Below are 19,753 nucleotides of genomic sequence, written 5' to 3' on the forward strand. Positions count from 1 at the left end.
TTCTTTACAAGTAGCCAGATGATATTCCTGAAGCCTCACCGTGAACGTCCCTGCTCAAAATTCCTCCAGGTTCCCTACAGTTTCCACTATAAAACAAACTTCAACGTAATAAAGCCATTTGGTGTCCAATTCTGGCCTGACATGTGAGACTTAGTTCACACAATTCCTCTTCAACATTGCTTATGCCTCACTCATTCCAACTATTCTACCTTATGTCTCTAACTTTGTATAGGCTCTCCTGAATTCTTTGAACAGATGCTTTCTCCTCTGAAATCTCCCAAGTTAATAATACTTCCACCCCCCGCCCCCAGTCAAATTATCTCGTAGTTATCTATGTCTATCATGAGCTCTTTGAGAACATGAATTGTTTTTCATTCTATCTTTGAATTGATAGTGTCTCTCAAGTACATTAAATACAATATATTTTAATAAGTTATAGTAATTACAGGATGATTTCTGTGCAAAAATTATTATAATATCTAGATACATGATCAGAAAAGCACAAGAGTCAGTCATGTAGTGAGAGCAAAGACATCATGAATCCTGTATTAGTGCCCAAATTTAAAGATTCCCAAAGAAAGGAACATTAAGCAGACCCTTTGTGAAGAATTTATGGGAAACACTGAAAAGAATTTCACAGAATAAAGTAAAAGTATAAAGCTCAAAGAGCATGAATTAGAGTGATTTTGACTGAAGTAGTACTGGGGGTCTGCTAAAAATTATTTTTTTAATTAGGTAGTGTTGCAGAAATACATTCTCTTTTCTAAATTTCACAAGATACTAAGTTTGAAGCAGTATGATCCCTAATTATCAGCTAAAGAAGCCTTAGCGTTCATAAAAATTTCATAAGTATCTAAATTTATGCCTGAATCTGACTCATATTTTAAAAAATTCCTCTGCAAAGTTCAACATGCAGCAAATTAAGGAATTTCTCAGCTTCATCTCCACTCAACACTTCCTTAAATTTGTGAGCATTTGAGTTAATATTTATAAAATGATTGTATTTAAGCCTCCTGAGTTTCACCCTGAATTCCTCAACAACTTTTGACTAGAATTTTCACTTAGCATTTTGTATTTGAGATCCATATTTATGTGCAAGAAGATACTTGGCACAATTATCCATGTACAAAAAACTAATTCCTTCATATTCTATTCAATACAATCTTTTCATATGTTTTTAAACTTTTGACTTTATTCATTTCCTTTTCCAACATTATTGGAATAATTATGGTGCTCAAATGATAGCTGGATAATTTTGATAACTACACTCTTAAGAGTAGGAAATAAACCAATGTACTTAATAGAGAATTTTTTTTTAATCAGAGAAAAAGGATTAAAAGAGCTTTTCAAAATCAAGTGTTTGTTTGTTGAACAGTTATGTATGAAAATGCATGCAAGGACTAGTTGTATGATCCTGGGCAAATCACTTAACCCCAATTGCCTCAGCAAAAAAAAAAAAAAAAAAGAAAGAAAGAAAGAAAAGAAAAGATAAAGAAAGAAAATGCATGGAAGGAATGTAGAGGAGAAATCAAATAACAGAATTGTTTAATTACCTTCAGTGTGATTTTGCCCCTGTGGGGCCACTTTTGGACTCCGCCAGATGACCCGGGAATCCCAGGCAACTAAAGGAAAACAAAAACATTCAAAATTATTTCATTGCTGTCAAGTTGTAGGTTTTCTGAGAGTATCTTTGCTTCATTGGGAATTATGAATAAACTTAAATGCCAAGTATACAATGATGGTAAACAATTCTAGACAGCTTTATATCAGTTTTAAATGTTTTGCAAAGTCCATATTTAATTAAAGGCAGTTAAGTTCATCATTGATAACACCAATGTACTTAACAGAGGGGAAAATATAGATTTTTTTAAAATCACAAGAAAAGATTCAAGAGAGATTTTCAAAATTATTTCTTTGTTGAACAGGTATTTGTGAAAATGCATAGAAGGAATACAGAGAAGACATCAAATAATTATCTTGATGAATTACCCTCAGTGTGGTTTCCTCCCCCCCCCCATGGGGCCACTTTTGCACTCTTCCAGAAAACAGGTCTCCCAGACCACTAAAAGAAAACAAAAACATTCAAAAATTAGTCTCCAGAGGATATCATGGTTTCATTGTGAATCAAATTTAAAGTGCAAATACAAAATGATGAATAACAATTCTAGATAACTTCATATCAGTTTTAAATGTTATATGAGTTCAATTTTTAATTAAAGGCTGTTAATAAGCTCATCATTTATATATAAAATTTCATTCACATATAATAGAGAAAACATTCACCACAGTACTAATAATACATTTCAAATTTAATGTGAGATTACTAAGAAACATCAACGGAAATGTACACACTAAATTGAATTATTTTGGAGTCAAAGTAACGCTATAAATTAAGGATCAGATACTTTAATACTAGCTTAAAATTGTACAAGCCAATCTACATGCCACATTATAATGTATGGGTGGGAAAAATAATATTCTGAGGGATCAATTCAAGAATTCACTTTTATATAGCAGTCTGGTCACTGATCTTTACAAAAGAACTTGAAGGATCAACCCACAAAGCTATCCCTACTCTTTTTTACCATGAGGACAAAGATTGTATGCTAGAGTCATCATGAGCGACATCTTTTTGAAAAAAAAAGTCAAGACATGTAAATTTAGGAATTAAAATTTTAGACACATTAAAAATTTTTTAGAAAAAAACAATCTCTCTCCCCCCTTCTTCCCCCTCCCCCGCCCCCAGTAACTCACCAGGTGCTGGGTGGGATGGTTTGGGTGACTCCTGTGTATCAGATCCAAGGTCACTATCTACAAGCAATATAAATATTATGTCCAGTATACATTAATTGACTCATTAAGATAAATACTGTAACACTATATGAAGATGAGTTCCTGTTTTGTTAAACACTTTGATATAGGTACTCATCCTCTACCCTGTTCTTTTATTTCATTAGGAAGTAGAAGTGGTGGCCTATCCATGAAAATCCAAGTCAAGTTTTAACCTACACAAGCCAGGAACATTTTCAGGACTGGCTGGCTGCTGGTTTTCTGTCTTTGAAATTTACATTGGTAATTCTGGAGAGCTTCATCACCAAAGAGTTGGGTACTGGATTATGCATGGCATCTGTGTCTTTAATTATTAAAATGAAAGATAAATTGACAAGGTCAAGGGCACAGCACTGGGGAATTCTTGACTGGGCACAACCTTCCATACTTGCATTCATCCCAATTAATTCACATCTTTTGGTTTTGATAATTCCATCTCATTCAGAATTTTTATAATTGTATATTCCCATCAAGTTCACTTCTCTCCCTCTTTCTGAAATAGTCCAAGAGATGGTGAAAATAGCCTTGCTGAAATCTAGGTATACTATGTTTATAGAAGCTCCTGAAATACCAATATAGTAACTGCCAAAAGGTGAAATGAAGTTAAGAGTCACAATGACTACTATTTACACTGGCTCCAAGTGTTATTTCCTTGACATGACCACAATACACTATTCTAATAATTTATTCTGAGACAGATTTTTTTCTTTCTTCTAGGTATTAAAATTATGTAGTTATGGTCATACAATTGATATTTAGTTTCAGAAAATCAGGAACATGCTTGCCCCCGCCCCAAGTTGAAATTCTGTTCAGCTCAGGTGACAAATTCCATTCCCATAGGTCTTGAGATGGAAGATTAGATTCTAAATTCACAGCAGTATTTGAAGAATTAGGAATGCCATTTGTGAAAATAACCTTTTCATTATTTAAGAGTATAACTATCATCTTATAACTTGGTAGATGGTCTTTGAAAAGTTGCTGTAAATTACACTCATCCAAACACGGCCTTTCCTGATCCTAAGAAGGATTAACAAATCGTGAAGACATCATTAAGAAATGATTAACTTCTGTTTGATAACTGTTTCCAATTAGTCCAGACTATATCTTGTTTGCACATGGACATTTACATGTTGCCCAGATCATTAAACCAGAGAGAAAAGGGACTGTTATTTTGCCTTCTTTGTATCTCTGGCACTTAGCATAATATCTAGAACATAGTGAATATTTTAAGTTAATAAATACTTCATAGTTGACTCATATGCAGGGAAATTTCCAGTGAGTATATTTTTTTTCTTTAAAGAGTAAATTCTCTGAACAAATATCTTCAGTGCAAATGCTTGAATTTTTCTGCTTCCTTCTGTTACATAAGACTTTACCAAATATGTAATTTATTTCACATTAATAAGGATAAACTTTTAAAATACATAATTACTTCTGGTGGGATTAAAATGCTTCTTTGGCTTAAATTTGTATACTGCTTTGAAGCTTACAAAGTATTTTCCTTATAATACACATCATTTTGCTGATGAGAAAACTGAGGCTGAGAGGTAAAGTATAAAAGTAAATTTCTTTTCTCCCAAGTAACTATTACACCTGGATTAAAACCAGGGTGCTAAATCCTATAAAGCTTTGATACAAAATTCTATCCTACCATTACAAACAAATTCATTCAATTCAATTCCATAAATTCCCACTCTAAACTACTTAAAGCAATGTCAAGAGAAATTATTAGAACAGGAAAGGCTGAAGAAAGCCCCAAGGGATTCCATATCAAAGACAAACTTAAAAAAAAAAAAAAAAAAGGTTGCCTGAAGTCAGGCAAAGGGTAAAGGGAGAAAACCCGTGGGATTTATTGAGACACAGACTCTTAGACCTAGAAGTCATTTTAGAGATTATTTAGTCCAATCCCATCATTTTACAAATTAGAATGAAGTTCCAATATAGAAAAGTGATTTTTCCAAAGTTATATGTGTCAGTGGTAAAACTATGATTAAAAATGTGATTTCCTAGGGACAGCTAGATGGCAAGGTAGATATAATACCAGCTCTGAAGTCAGGAGGACCTGACTCTCCTGGGAAGACACTTAACCCCAATTGCCTCGGGCAAAAAAAAAAAAAATTCCTGAATCCAAGTTCAGAGCTCTTTCCTTTATGCCAATGTATTCCAAAACAAATTATACTGTAAGCAAGTAAAATACTTAAATATTTTATGATGCTACTTCAATAATGTTAAGCATTTCTGTGCAAGACACCATGTTACATCACTGATAACTACTTATAAGATTATCTTATACAACCTTCCTACTCTTCCCCTCTACCCCATCTATTATTGGACATCATGGCCCTTATACTCTGAGAATAAAAGATGCAGTTCTAAATATTCATACTCTTATTCAGCCAACTCTTGTTTTACCCTGTTAATCTAACCACCATTCACAACTTCTTTCTCTAACAAAAGTGTTGCAAGTTAAATACAACTAAATTTTAATCACAAGGATTCTGCTAAAGTCACTTAACACTATTTAAGGAGACATAATTATGGATACATAACTTGTGCAATAAAATATTCTAGGGGTGAAGAATGCTAAAATGAAAAATGATAGATATCTTTCCTAAATGAATTTACAACTCTAATGATAATCCAACATATGTAATGAGCAGGAAGGTCAAAGAAATAGGATGAATTTATTGATGGGGCTGTGACTGACATAAGAAAATTTTCATGGAAGAGACAGAATTTGCTTAAGTGTTGGGCAAATAGAATATCTGTGAATATTCACAGAGATTTAAAAAGGGGTAAAACAAAATAAGAGACAGGACACCACTTCACTATTTGGTGACTAATGTATATAGAAAAAGAAAAGCTTTGTTAGAAAAAGCTAAGTAGAATTAATAATTTAATAATTATAAAAATATTCACTGCTTACCTCCATTCACAAGACTGGGTATGGAAATTTGGTTACTGTCATCAGAGATAGGAGTAACTTTTCTTTGAAAAATAACATTAAAAAACACTTTTAGATTTAAAAATAATGAAGAATTTACATTTTTAAAAAGTTATTAACATAAGCACAATTAAGCAAAATCATTGTGACTATAATCAATTTTTCATGACCTATATACGTTAGAGAAAAGTAATGTAATAAATCATCCTAAATGGCAGATAAAAAGCAAGAGCAATAATTTCAGCAATATTTTTGTATCAAAACCAAAAAAATTTTTGTAATCAAAACACGATTCTAGATCAAGGAAGACAATTTGCCCATCAAAATACATGTTAACATTTTTAAACGGTTTTAAAACTAAAATTGAACTTAAGAACTTATCAAGATTTCCAATTACTATGACACACCTTCATAAAGTTTATTTTATACAACTAAACCCTCCTTTCTTAATTAGCTTTTGTTATCTAGAGTATATAATGCTATGTGGAAATGTAAAAAACAAGATATTGACTCTCTGCTTTAGATTATATATTATAACAATATTGCATGGTATATAAAGAATAGTTTAATCTACATAATTAGAATTAGCTACTTCAGTAATCAAAGTCTTCACAGTTTCTATAAATAGCCTTCACATTCAAATGTATTTATCTAAAACTGAAACCAGTAATTCTTAGGAAGCTGTTACCCTAATGAAACATTAAATTGAGTTGATATACCATCCCCTCCCGTCCAAGTTAATGAACACCTTGAATTCTGTTCAGTAACCAGTCAGTGGTCCATGGACCCTGCTTTTAGTGTTGGTGGAGTTAGAAATTGATCCAAACATTACAGAGAGAAAATTGCAACTGTGCTCTAAAATGATTCATACTGTTTGATCCAGGTGATCCGTCTAGATCTGTATTCCAGACATTTAAAAAAATAATAGGGGAAAGATACTATTTGTATCAAAATATTCAAAGCAACTCTTCTTATGGTGGAAAAGAAATAGAAATGGAGGGGATGCCCATCAGGTGGGAAATGGCTGAATAAGTTGTGATATATAATTGTAATGGAATGTTTCTGTGCTCCAAAAAAGAACAAGCAGGATACTTTTAGAAGAACCTAGAAAGATTTCCATGAACTGATGCAAAGAGAAGTGAGCAAAAGCAGGAGAACTCAGTACACAGGACAGTGATATTTTACAACCATCAACTGTGAAAGACTTAGCTTTCTTCAATGATCCAAAACAGTCTCAAACGATTGGGGGGGGGGGAGAAATCTTATTGTATATATACATCATTTTTTTTAATGAAGTGGAAATTTTTTGTTTTCTTTTTTAGAAACAAAAGAAAATCACTCTGGGTTATCTTTTGTAAAACGAAGGCTCCGGAAAGACAATATCAAATCAGTACTTATAAAAATCAGAATCTACCCCATACCAAAAAAGAGTAAAATTCAATCTCACTAAACCTACAAAATTACAAAATAGTCCTTTAAAAGTAATTATCACCAAAATTGGCTTACAGGGAAGAGAAGTAAAAAACTTAATGTTGTTCTCGCCTTTGAGGGGGCTAGAGGGCAATGAGTGTGGAAGGAGCATAGCTCATACAGGCAAGTGGTTTAGTTGTGTTGGCTAGTTTCTTTTTTGGTTCTTTTAAAATCTTTTATTACTTTATTTTTTAAATAGTAATTTATTTTTCCAAATATCTATAAAAATAGTTTTCAACATTCCCTTTTTGCAACTTTGTGTTCCAAATTTTTCTCCCTTCCACTCTTATCCCTTCCCTCCCCCAGACAACATGCAATCTAATATAGGTTAAATATATGCAATTCTTTTATTTATTTTATTTTTTTAATTTTTATTTAATAATTACTTTATATTGACAGAATCCATGCCAGGGTAATTTTTTTTACAACATTATCCCTTGCTCTTGTTTCTGTTCCGATTTTTTTCCCCTCCTTCCCTCCACCCCCTCCCCCAGATGGCAAGCAGTCCTTTATATATTGGATATGTTGCAGTATATCCAAGATACAATATATGTTTGCAGAACCGAACAGTTCTCTTGTATAGGGAGAATTGGATTCAGAAGGTATAAATAACCCGGGAAGAAAAACAAAAATGCAGATAGTTCACATTTGTTTCCCAGTGTTCTTTCTTTGGGTGTAGCTGCTTTTGTCCGTCATTTATCAATTGAAACTCAGTTAGGTCTCTTTGTCAAAGAAATCCACTTCCATCAAAATATGTCCTCATACAATATCGTTGTCGAAGTGTATAATGATTTCCTGGTTCTGCTCATTTCACTTAGCATCAGTTCATGTAAGTCTCACCAGTCCTCTCTGTATTCATCCTGCTGGTCATTTCTTACAGAACAATAATATTCCATAACATTCATATACCACAATTTACCCAACTATTCTCCAATTGATGGGCATCCATTCATTTTCCAGTTTCTAGCCACTACAAATAGGGCTGCTACAAACATTTTGGCACATACAGGTCCCTTTCCCTTCTTTAGTATTTCTTTGGGATATAAGCCCAATAGAAACACTGCTGGATCAAAGGGTATGCACAATTTGATAATTTTTTGGGCATAATTACAGATTGCTCTCCAGAATGGTTGGATTCGTTCACAACTCCACCAACAATGCATCAGTGTCCCAGTTTTCCCGCAACCCCTCCAACATTCATCATTATTTTTTCCTGTCATCTTAGCCAATCTGACAGGTGTGTAGTGGTATCTCAGAGTTGTCTTAATTTGCATTTCTCTGATCAATAATGATTTGGAACACTCTTTCATATGAGTGGTAATAGTTTCAATTTCATCCTCTGAAAATTGTCTGTTCATATCCTTTGACCATTTATCAATTGGAGAATGGCTTGATTTCTTATAAATTTGAGTCAGTTCTCTATATATTTTGGAAATGAGGCCTTTTTCAGAACCTTTAACTGTGAAGATGTTTTCCCAGTTTGTTGCTTTCCTTCTAATCTTGTTTGCATTAGTTTTGTTTGTACAAAGGCTTTTTAATTTGATGTAATCAGAATTTTCTATTTTGTGATCAGTAATGGTCTCTAGTTCATCTTTGGTCACAAATTTCTTTCTCCTCCACAAGTCTGAGAGATAAACTATTCTATGTTCCTCTAATTTATTTATAATCTCGTTCTTTATGCCTAGGTCTTGGACCCATTTTGATCTTATCTTGGTATATGGTGTTAAGTGTGGGTCCATGCCTAATTTCTGCCATACTAGTTTCCAATTTTCCCAGCAGTTTTTATCAAATAATGAATTCTTTTCCCAGAAGTTAGGGTATGCAATTCCTTTAAACATATTTCCTTAATTGCCAAGAAACTAGGAAGTGGAAGGGAAATAAAGAAAATATCATAAACTGACATACTTGTCAACCTAAAACATTTCTCTTAACACTTAAAAAATTCTTTTGATAATTCATTTGCATAAAGTCCAATTCAACTTGATGGTTAACAATGTGGCTGGAAACAATCAAGTTTTAGGCTTTACCATATTTTCCCATCTTCTTGGTTGTAAAACTTGTGTAGAAAGTAAATCCACATCAATTATGTAACTGCTGTAGATTACTCCTAGATTGCTCTTACACTTTTCTCTTTAGGGAATATTTCCTCTAGGTTAACTGTGAGTAGCAAATTCATGTATTCTTTTACAATTCACTAAAAGTTTTATAAAAAACCAACCCACTTGGCATAAGCAGAAATACCCTGAGAATTCAGGAATGATCATGTAGATCTTAAGCATGAGGAAGTGAACAAAAACCATTAAAAAAAAAAAAAGCTTCAATGGGAGAAAGGCAAATCATAAAAATGATCAGTACAATCATAAATAATTTCAGTTTGGTGAACAATGTAAAATACATAAAAGCTGTGGTGTTAGCAAAGGTAAATTGCCATTGTTCTTTTTAGACTTGTACAACACAAGGACTTGAAAAAATATATATCAAAACACAACAAGGGATGTAGATAGACTTAATTAAGAAGCTATTCCAATTCATTGGCTCATTTTAAATTAGAATTTTTCCCCCAGAGACAGGGAGCCTCCAAATTAAAAAAGATTCCAATTACAAGGCTAAAAAAAATTAGTTCTCTTTACAAACTCATGCCATCAGAAAAATTCAGGTTGCCGTTTATTTAAGAAATCAGGCTTTCCCACCCCCTTCAGGGCTCCAGGTTTTCTAAGAAGAGACAAAAGTGGGACAAACAAAGGTCTTCAACATAGGAAAACCCGAGTCCTGGAGCCTCAAAACCCAGAGTATCTAACAGGAGACACCACAGTGTCAGGCTCAACCCTTCACTTTCCCTCTTTCCTACCTTTTTTTTTTGCAGCATATCTTACAGGGAAAACAATTCATAAAAGAAAATTAAGTATAAATTTTATACATTAAGCAGACGGAGGATGAGAGAAGGTTGAAGAGAAATAGGGGAATAAGAAACAGAAGAGAAGTAAAGATGAATGGGAAGGAGTTAGGAAACAGCTCCCAAGGAAGAAAACCTTTCAGAAAAGCTGCAACTCCCTGACTGACCAACAGACCCCACCCCAGTATTTATAGGCCTGCAAAGCCCCGCCCACAGTCCTGGGGCAATGTTTGCCTCAGTATCCTGGACTACTAGCCTTTGATTGGCTACTATTGTATCTCCTACCCTCCCATGCCCAAATAGGACAATAGAGAAAACAATAAGATTTTGCTTAGGGGAAGGGATGGAGAGAGGGATTGTACAACCATCCAGTGAGAGAGTCCTTGTCCCTAGGACTTCTATCCACTTTGTGTAAAGGAATCCTAGCCAGGCCTGAGGAATTTTAGTCCTTTTTCTATTCCTTCCTTTTTTTTTTTTTCCATCTCTTAAAATTAGTATTTCTAGCTACATGTAAAAATATTCTTTACATTTGTTTTTAAAACTTTCAATTACCAATTCCCACCCTTCCTCCCCACCTTGAGAAGACATACAGGTGAACATATGTAAATCATTTCCAAAAAAGTCATGAAGAAAACATAGATTTCAATCTCCTGTTTCCTCACCGAAAAAAACCCTTCAAAACTATGTAGTAAAAATAAACAGTATGTTTCATTCTGTATGCAGACACAATCAGTTCTTTTTCTGTGTATGGACAGAATTTTTCATTATAAATTCTTCAAAGTAGTGGTGGATCATTATATTGCTAAGAATAGTAAAGTCATTCACTGCTAATCATCCCATAACATTGCTATTACCATACATATAGTACATTTCATTTTGCTTGAGCTCATGAGAGGACTTTCTATGAGAGACCATCATCATTTTCTATACAACAACACTATTCCATCATAATCACAAAATAACTCCTTTTAAAAAACATATTATCACTCTCCTTTGGGATCAATACCTAATATTGATATTGTTAGGTCAAAGGAAATGCATGATTTCACATCTTTTGGACCCTTTTTGATCATGTATCAGTTGGGGAACGGGTCATATGTTTGATAAATTTGATTCTTTTTTCCCCCCATCCATTTGAAAAACGAGGCCTTCATCAGAGAAACTTGACACCATATATTTCCTCTCCTCATGGCCTTCTTTGCAGACTTAACTAGAAGGTGCTGAGGGGATGTTTCTGCCTGTCCAAGAGGTGAGTGTAAATTTGTTGGGAAGAGATTTGAGTACCAAATTGTCTATCCAATTGGTACCACAAGGGATGCAGATTATACGAATGAGAAAACTGTTATTACTGAAAGCGAAGGGGAAAAAAAATGAAATAATCCCAAATTTGGGCTCAACCCCACAACAGAGACTGAGTAAACTGTAATCCTCATATGGAACAGACTATGGTAATGGAGCATTGTGGTCAGAGTCAAATCTCCCTTTAATATCCCATTCCCAGGGATTAGTAATTTATTCCTAGATGGATCCTCCTGAGTCATTAAAAGAAAAAGGAGAAATGCGTATAGTATAATGGACTGCTATATTTGATACTGTGAGATGGCCTAAAACATGGTCAGCCTAGATGTGTGTACTTTATGTGCTTACTCAAGCCCTGAAGTTATTGAAAAAGAAAGGAGGGAATATTTTAAATTAAAGGTAAATAAGAGGTTATCAAGTCAACAAAATATTATGATACAAAATTATTTCTTAAGCTGAGTTAACTTTTTAACAATAATTTAGGTCTTTCTGTAATTTTTAATTCTAGTGTGTTAGATAGATAGATCTACTCAAATGATTGTTCTTCCAATATATGAAATCCGATCACTGATAATTATTATAGTAACAAGGAAGATCCAAACATACCCTCAGAAGATGATAACAAAATCAAAGCTCCTACATCCTAAACCTCCAAGAAAATTGAGAATTGGGCTCAGGCCATGGGAGAACTCAAAAGGGATTTTGAAGTAAGAGAGACAGAGGGAAAAGTAGGAAAAGAATTGAGAATGATGGAAAAGGAAATGCAAAAAGATAATGGGAAAAAAAACACCTTAAAAAGCAAAATTGGCCAATTAGGACAGGAGGTATAAAAGACCATGAAAAGTGCTCTAATTATTATTGATTAGAGAAAAGCATTGGGCTACCACTACACATCTTTCAGATTGGTTAAGATCACAAAAAAAAAATAATTACGAATGTATTGGAGGGGATGTAGGAAAACTGGAACACACTGTTGGAGTTGTGAACTGATCCAAGCATTCTGGAGACCAATTTGAAAATATGCTCAAAAGGCTAGCCACATGTGCATACCTTTTGATCCAACAGTGTTTCTACTAGGCCTGTATCCTTACGAGATTATAAAGTAGGGAAAGGGATCCACAAGTGCAAAATGTTTGTGGCAGCCCTTTCTGTAGTGGGAGAAAACTTGAAACTGAGTGGATGTCCATCAGTTGGTCAATGGCTGAAAAAGTTATGATATATGAATGTTTAGAGTACTATTGTTCCAGAAGAAACAATCAGCTGGATTATTTCAGAGTGCCCTGGAGAGATTTATAGAAACTGATACTGAGTGAAATAAGCAGAATCAGGAGATCATTGCACACAGCAACAACAAGATTGTATGAAGATCAGTGTTGATGGACGTGGCACTTTTCAACAATGAAATGATTGAGGTCATTTCCAATGATCTTGTGATGAAGGGAGCCATCTACACCCAAAGAGAAGATTGTGAGAAGTGAGTGTGGATCACAACATAGCATTTTCACTCTTTTCTTGTTGTTTGCTTGTATTTTATTTTCTTTCTCATTTTTTTCCCTTTTTGATCTGATTTTTCTTGTGCAATAAGATAATTGTATCAATATGTATACATCTTTTGGATTAAACATATAGTTCAACATGTTTAACATATATTGGATTACTTGCCATCCAAGGGAGGGAGTGGGGAGAAAGGGATGAAATTTGGAACACAAGATTTTGCAAGGTTGAAAATTTATCTGTGCATATGTTTTGAAAATCAAAAGCTTTAATAAAGCTTCCTTTAAATTCCTTTAAAAAATACAATTGAACAAATGAAAGCTAATAAGTATGAGAAATCAAGATACAAATTTTTAAAAAATGGAAAAATAAAAAAAAGTGAAATAACTCATTGGAAAATGAACTGACTTAGAAAATAGAACCAGGAAAGATATTTTAAAATTTCTTGGTCTACCTGAAAGTCACTATCCACAAAAGTTAATTTCAAGAAAATGTCCTGATTAGAACCAGAATGTAAAATAGAAGTGGAAAGAATCCATTGATCACCTCCTGAAAGAGATCCCCAAATTAAAAAACCCATGAATGAGATAGCCAAATTCCAGGACTCCCAAGTCAAGGAGAAAACATTGCAAGTATCCAGAAGGAAAACAATTCAAGCATATTGGAGGCACAATATAAAAATAATATAAAATTTAGCAGCTTCTACATTAAAGGATTGGAAGGTTGGGAATATTATATTGTGGAGAGCAATAGAGCTACAACCAGAAAAACCTACCCAGTAAAACTGAACATAATGCTTCCAAGAAAAATGTGTTCATTCAATGAAATAGAGATTTTCAAACATTTGTAATGAAAAGACTAGAACAGATAGGAAATTTTGATTTTCTTTTTTTATTATAGCTTTTGATTTTCAAAATATATAGATGGATAATTTCTGACATTCACCCCTACAAAAGCCAGTGTTCTAATTTTTTTCCCTCCCTTCTCCCTTAAGCTCAGTGGCAAGCGATCCAATATATGTTAAACATGCACCATTCCTCACTTCATATTTCCTCAAATATCATGCTGCACAAGAAAAATCAGATTCAAAAAGAGAAAAATAATAAGAATGAAAATAAAATGCAAGCAAACAATAAAAAGAATGAAAATACTATGTTGTGATCCACATTCACTTCTGGCTATCCTCTCTCTGAGTGTAGATGGCTCTCCTCATCACAAGATCATTGGAAATAGCCTCAATCACTTCATTGTTGACAAGAAACATATTCATCAGAATAGATCATTGTATGATATTGCTATTGCCATGTATAATGATCTCTTGGTTCAGCTCATTTCACTTAGCATCAGTTCATGCATGTCTCTCAAGCCTCTCTGTATTCATCCTCCTGGTCATTTCTTATAGAGCAATAATATTCCATAACATTCATATACAACAATTTATTCAGCCATTCTCCAATTGGTGGGCATCCATTCAATTTCTAGTTGTTAGCCACTACAAAAGGGGCTGCCACAAACATTTTTGCACATATAGGTCCCTTTCCCTGCTTTAAGATCTTTTTGAGATATAAGCCCAGTAGCAACACTGCTGGATGAAAGGGTATGCACAGTTTGATAACTTTTTGAGTGTAGTTCCAAATTGCTCTCCAGAATGTTTGGATCCAGTCATAACTCCACCAACAATGCATCAGTGTCGCAGTTTTCCCACATCCCCTCCAATATTCGTCATTATCTTTTTTTGTCAGCAGAGATTTAATCTTTTAAAATAATAGTGAAATTAAGGGGCAATAGAGGAATGTACTGGAAGAAAGGGGAAACTGGAATAATGCATATTATCTACCATAAAAAAACAGAAGAGAAAGCTGTTACAGTAGAGGGGGTAAAAGGGAGAAGAGGGTGAGTGTGCACCCTATTCTCATTAGAATTGACTCAAAGAGGAAATAGATGGTATAGAAATCTATCTTATCCTGAAGGAAAATAGCAAGAGAATGAGCTATGGGAAGGAGGAGAGGGTGACGAAAGAGAGGGTATATATTGGGGGATGAAGTGGTCAAATCAAAACACTTATGAGGGACTTCCGGTTAAGATGGCGGAGAGGAGGCTCACAGTTGCATAAGCTCCGCGCTTTCTCTCACTATCCACTTCATTACAAGCCTCTGAATCAATGCTTGACTGAAAAAAACCCACAAATAGTTACCAAGAGAAGCCATCCTTGAGATCCGCCAAGAAAGGTCTGTCTTTACTGGAGGGCTGGGGCGGTTTTAGATCATGCGCAGGCTGAGGGCAGCGGCAGTGAGAGCACGGGAGCAGAGCTGAGAGGGGGTGGGGAGTGATCATAGCCGTCTCTGCGGGGAGAGCTTCGCTACAGGTTTGGAACCTGCAGCAAGTCAACAGCCCAGCAGAGAAGCTAAAAACACCAGGGCTGAAGAATACAACCGCAAACAGCTGGAGTCTCTCAGGACCTGGCCGCCCCCCCCTTCCCCCCCCTCAGTGACTCAGCACGCTTTGGGATCTCAGAGCGCAGGCGCAGCACAGTCCTGCTAGTGCCTCACTGCTGCCCCCTGCAGTCTGTAGAGGAAGCTCGATAACACACCCAGCCCCCCCCCAAAGAAAGACTCCAGTTTTTTCTGTTTTTCTTTGGTAGTTTGTCTCTGATTAATAGACAGAATGAGCAAGAAGCTGAAGAAGACTTTAACCCTTGACAGCTTCTATACAGATAGAGAGCAGACTCTAAATCCTGAGGAGACTAAAAACAGGCAGTCCCCAGGTGAATCCCCAAAGGAGTAGATCGTCTGTTCCTCAGCACAGATGAACCTCATAGAAGTGATTAAAAAGGCTCTCACAAGGGAGCTAGAAGAAAAATGGGAAAAGAGCCTGGAGAAGTCAGTTAAAGAGAGAGTGGATAAAGAAGTAAAATCCTTGAAAAATAGGATTGGTGAACTGGAAACAGAAAACAGCTCTCTAAAAAACAAAATTGGCGAAATGGAAAAAAATTCCACAGAACAAAAGAACTCAATTGGACAATTAGAAAAAGATTTTTAAAAAGTGAGTGAAGAGAATACTTCACTGAAAATCAGAATTGAACAAGTGGAATTGAATGACTCGAGGAGACAAGAAGAATCAGTCAAGCAAATCCAAAAAAATCAAACAATGGAGAAAAATGTGAAATACCTTCTGGGGAAGACAACAGACCTGGAAAACAGATCCAGGAGAGACAATCTGAGAATCATTGGACTCCCAGAAAAACATGATGAAAAAAAGAGCCTGGACACTATTTTCCAGGAAATTATCAAAGAGAACTGCCCAGAAGTCATAGGAACAGAGGAAAAAATAAACATTGAAAGGATTCATCGATCACCCACTGAAAGGGATCCTAAAATCAAAACACCAAGGAATATAGTGGCCAAATGCCAGAACCCTCAGATGAAAGAAAAAATATTGCAAGCGGCTAGAAAAACCCAATTCAAGTATCAAGGAGCCACAATAAGGATCACCCAGGATCTGGCAGCATCCACATTAAAAGATCGAAGGGCCTGGAATATGATATTCCGAAAGGTATGCAACCAAAAATAACTTACCCAGCGAGAATGAGCATCTTTTTCCAGGGAAGAAGATGGACATTCAACGAAGTAAGCGAATTTCATCTATTTCTGATGAAAAAACCAGAACTTAACAAAAAGTTTGATCTACAAATATAGAACTCAAGAGAAATCTAAAAAGGTAAAGATTAATCTTGGGAACTATATTTTGACTATATAGATGTATAAAGAATACATGTATACCTTGTTCTAGAAATTGATGTGGAAAGGACATTGTACCAGAAAAAGGGTAAAGTGGGGGTAGTACATCTCATGAAGAGGCATAGGAAACCTATTATATCTGAGAGAAAGAATGGAGGGGGATGAATATAGTGGGTATCTTACTGCCTTCAGAATTGGCTTTAAGTGAAAAATCTTAAGACATATTCAATCTATGGTGAAACTTCTCCCATCTCATTGAAAAGTGAGAAGGGAAAAGTGGAAAGGGAAGGAATAAGCTAAGCGGAAGGGAATACGGGAACTGGGAGGGAAAGGGGTAAGATAGGGGGAGGAACTCTAAGGCGGGGGGAGGGATACTAAAAAGGGAGGGCTGTGAGAAGCAAGGGGTGCTCACAAGCTTAATACTTGGAAGGGGGGGAAAGGGGAAAGAAGGGAGGAAAGCATAAACCGGGGTTAACAAGATGGCAAGTAATACAGAATTGGTCATTCTAACCATAAACGTGAAGGGGGTAAACTCCCCCATAAAGAGGAAGCGGTTAGCAGAATGGATTAAAAGCCAGAATCCTACAATATGTTATTTACAGGAAACACACCTGAAGCGGGGAGATACATGCAGGTTAAAGGTAAAAGGTTGGAGCAAAATCTACTATGCTTCAGGTGAAGTCAAAAAAGCAGGGGTAGCCATCCTGATCTCAGATCAAGCTAAAGCAAAAATTGACCTAATTAAAAGAGATAAGGAAGGACACTATATCTTGCTAAAGGGTAGCATGGATAATGAAGCACTATCTATATTAAACATATATGCACCAAGTGGGGTAGCATCTAAATTCTTAAAAGAGAAACTAAGAGAGCTGCAAGAAGAAATAGACAGTAAAACTATAATAGTGGGAGATCTTAACCTTGCACTCTCAGAATTAGATAAATCAAACCACAAAATAAATAAGAAAGAAGTCAAAGAGGTAAATAGAATACTAGAAAAGTTAGATATGATAGATCTCTGGAGAAAATGTAATGGAGACAGAAAGGAATACACTTTCTTTTCAGCAGTTCATGGAACCTATACAAAAATTGACCATATATTAGGACATAAAAACCTCAAACTCAAATGTAGTAAGGCAGAAATAGTAAATGCATCCTTTTCAGACCACGATGCAATGAAAATTACATTCAACAAAAAAGCAGGGGGAAGTAGACCAAAAAATAATTGGAAACTAAATAATCTCATACTAAAGAATGATTGGGTGAAACAGCAAATCATAGACAAATTAATAACTTCACCCAAGAAAACGATAATAATGAGACATCATACCAAAATGTATGGGATGCAGCCAAAGCGGTAATAAGGGGAAATTTCATATCTCTAGAGGCCTATTTGTATAAAATAGAGAAAGAGAAGGTCAATGAATTGGGTTTGCAATTAAAAATGCTAGAAAAGGAACAAATTAAAAACCCCCAGTCAAACACTAAACTTGAAATTCTAAAAGTAAAAGGTGAGATCAATAAAATTGAAAGTAAAAAAACTATTGAATTGATTAATAAAACTAAGAGTTGGTTCTATGAAAACACCAACAAAATAGACAAACCCTTAGTAAATCTGATTAAAAAAAGGAAAGAGGAAAATCAAATTGTTAGTCTTAAAAATGAAAAGGGAGAACTCACCACTAACGAAGAGGAAATTAGAGCAATAATTAGGAGTTACTTTGCCCAACTTTATGCCAATAAATTCGACAACTTAAATGAAATAGAAAAATACCTCCAAAAATACAGCTTGCCCAAACTAACAGAGGAAGAAGTAAATATCCTACACAGTCCCATCTCAGAAAAAGAAATAGAACAAACTATTAATCAACTCCCTAAGAAAAAATCCCCAGGACCAGATGGATTTACATGTGAATTCTACCAAACATTTAAAGAACAATTAACTCCAATGTTATATAAACTATTTGAAAAAATAGGGATTGAAGGAGTCCTACCAAACTCCTTTTATGACACAGATATGGTACTGATACCTAAACCAGGTAGGCTGAAAACAGAGAAAGAAAATTATAGACCAATCTCCCTAATGAATATTGATGCTAAAATCTTAAATAAAATATTAGCAAAAAGATTACAGAAAATTGTCACCAGGATAATACACTATGACCAAGTAGGATTTATACCAGGAATGCAGGGCTGGTTCAATATTAGGAAAACTATTAGCATAATTGACTATATCAATAACCAAACAAACAAAAACCACATGATCATCTCAATAGATGCAGAAAAAGCATTTGATAAAATCCAACATCCATTCCTAATAAAAACACTTGAGAGCATAGGAATAAATGGACTTTTCCTTAAAATAGTCAGGAGCATATATTTAAAACCATCAGTAAGCATCATATGCAATGGGGAAAAACTGGAACCTTTCCCAGTAAGATCTGGAGTGAAGCAAGGTTGCCCACTATCACCATTATTATTTAATATCGTATTAGAAACACTAGCCTCGGCAATAAGAGTCGAGAAAGATATAAAAGGAATTAGAGTAGACAATGAGGAAACCAAACTATCACTCTTTGCAGAGGATATGATGGTATACCTAGAGAACCCCAGAGATTCTACCAAAAAGCTATTGGAAATAATTCATAATTTTAGCAAAGTAGCTGGCTACAAAATAAATCCCCATAAATCCTCAGCATTTTTATACATCACCAACAAAACCCAACAGCAAGAGATACAAAGAGAAATTCCATTCAGAATAACTGTTGATACCATAAAATATTTGGGAATCTATCTACCAAAGGAAAGTCAGGAATTATATGAGCAAAATTATAAAAAAGTCTCCACACAAATAAAGTCAGACTTAAATAATTGGAAAAATATTAAGTGCTCTTGGATCGGCCGAGCGAACATAATAAAGATGACAATACTCCCTAAACTAATCTATTTATTTAGTGCTATACCAATCAGACTTCCAAGAAAATATTTTATTGATCTAGAAAAAATAACAACAAAATTCATATGGAACAATAAAAAGTCGAGAATCTCAAGGAATTAATGAAAAAAAAAATCAAATGAAGGTGGCCTAGC

The 19,753-nt window shown here is 34.8% G+C and overlaps 1 long non-coding RNA gene across 1 annotated transcript; it reads right to left on the reverse strand.

The window, feature by feature from the left end:
• Positions 1-2,754: 2,754 nt before the first annotated feature.
• On the reverse strand, positions 2,755-10,282 carry LOC127541281 (uncharacterized). The gene is made up of 3 exons (XR_007948419.1): positions 10,092-10,282; positions 5,756-5,817; positions 2,755-2,811 (listed from the first exon to the last, which is right to left on the reverse strand). It is a non-coding gene; the product is annotated as an uncharacterized LOC127541281 (long non-coding RNA).
• Between the last annotated feature and the right edge of the window lie 9,471 nt (positions 10,283-19,753).

The sequence above is a fragment of the Antechinus flavipes genome, chromosome 6, assembly GCF_016432865.1.
Source record: "Antechinus flavipes isolate AdamAnt ecotype Samford, QLD, Australia chromosome 6, AdamAnt_v2, whole genome shotgun sequence".
In the NCBI taxonomy this organism is placed as follows: Eukaryota; Metazoa; Chordata; class Mammalia; order Dasyuromorphia; family Dasyuridae; genus Antechinus; species Antechinus flavipes.